This window comes from Amaranthus tricolor, chromosome 4, assembly GCF_026212465.1.
Source record: "Amaranthus tricolor cultivar Red isolate AtriRed21 chromosome 4, ASM2621246v1, whole genome shotgun sequence".
Taxonomy (NCBI): Eukaryota; Viridiplantae; Streptophyta; class Magnoliopsida; order Caryophyllales; family Amaranthaceae; genus Amaranthus; species Amaranthus tricolor.
In genome coordinates this window covers 12540700-12542407 of record NC_080050.1, presented here as the reverse complement: position 1 = coordinate 12542407, position 1708 = coordinate 12540700, and positions in this window count along the sequence as shown.

The following is a 1708-nucleotide window of genomic DNA, read 5'->3' as shown; positions in this document are numbered from 1 at the left end:
TTTAAAGATGTGTTTTCAAGGTTACGGCGAGTGAATAAAAAGATGAATTTTGTTGTTCCTAGTGATAAGGATTGGGAATTAGCTGAGCTTGTTTGTGATAAATTTGAAATTTTTTACAGTACAACTAATGTTTTTTCTGGAAGAAAGTTGATCACTATCAATCTTTTTTTCCAAAGGGTTTGTGAGATTAAGCTTGCTATGGGTAGGTGGTTACAAAGTGATGTTGAAATTATTAGATTGATGACAGAAAATATGCTTGAAAAATTTGACAAGTATTGGGAAAATATGTGTGAACTTTTGGCTATTGCTACTATCTTAGACCCGAGAAATAAAATGGATTGTGTGGAGTTTTATTTTAGGAAGTTTTTTGATGTTAATGAGGTTGATATGCAATTAGCAAGAGTTCATAGGTGTCTTGATAATTTAGTTGTGGAATATCAAAGGAAAAGTGATATTGTGAAAAATGTGAATGATGTTGGGCAAAGTAGGAAATGACCTGCACCAAGTTCTATAGACGGTGCACAAGATGAATTTGCTCAATCTAAGAGAACTAAGGTTAGAAAGGTGAATAGGTGTGAATTGGATTTTTATTTAGAGGAAGAATCATTATCGGATGATGAGGATTTGGATGTCCCTTATTGGTGGAAAGTAAATACGAAGTATCCGACTTTGCAAAAGATTGCGAAAGATATTCTTGCCATTCTTGTTTCTTCCGTTGCTTCAGAAAGTGCTTTTAGTACCGGAGGAAGAGTTATTAGCCCTCATCGTTCAAGACTTCATTCACAAACAGTGGAAGCATTAATGTGTTTACAAAATTGGATGATGGAAGACATAAAAGGTAAAAGTCTAACTTTTACTGATTTAGTATTGGTTTTGTTTTTGGTTGGTGATCTTAATTTGTTTTTGTTTTTATAATCTTTTTCTAAGGTTCTTCGGAAAATGCTTATGCTTGCTCCACAGTAATTGATGATTCGGATGTTGATGAAGAACAACAAATAGATGCGATTCAACTAGTACGCTTTAACTTTAATGGATTTATATTGATTTACTTTTTCTTTATTGAAAAACTAACTTATACTTGTTTGATATTTCCTTTAGGATCTTGATGAAGTTGAAGAAGATTGATCAAAATTGATTGTAATTTTTGATGTTATGGAATATAAACTATGTTTCTCATTTAGTCTTTTATATTTGATTTTTAATTGCGAATTTAGACAAGTGTTTTTACGTTTTAGTAATTATTTTGTATTTGAATTTCATGGACTCGAACAAGTGTTTATATTACGATAATAAGTTGCTTACAAAAATACAAAAAAACTCGAAAAAGGTTCAATTTTGACAAATCAAAGAGGCTTTGTACAAGACCCATTAAGGACCCTAGACCCTATCAGATCCGTAGGGTCCGGGTCTTGGTCTGAAAATTTTGGACCCTTAGGGTCCGGATCCGGGTCTGGATCCAAAAAAAATAGGGTCCGGGTCCGGGTCTGGCCAGACCCGCCCCATGACCATCCCTATGTCCTGCCATGCTTTGTCATGCAAAAATAAAGCTTATACACAGCCTAGACCCACATATCGTTGTGCCATGTACGAGTCGTATCACGTGCCAATCCATTTATTATATTCTTTCCACTTTATAATGCATGAAGTAAATGGTTGTAAATTTATTATTTATTTATTTATCAATAAATTTGTGTATTTGTATCATTTA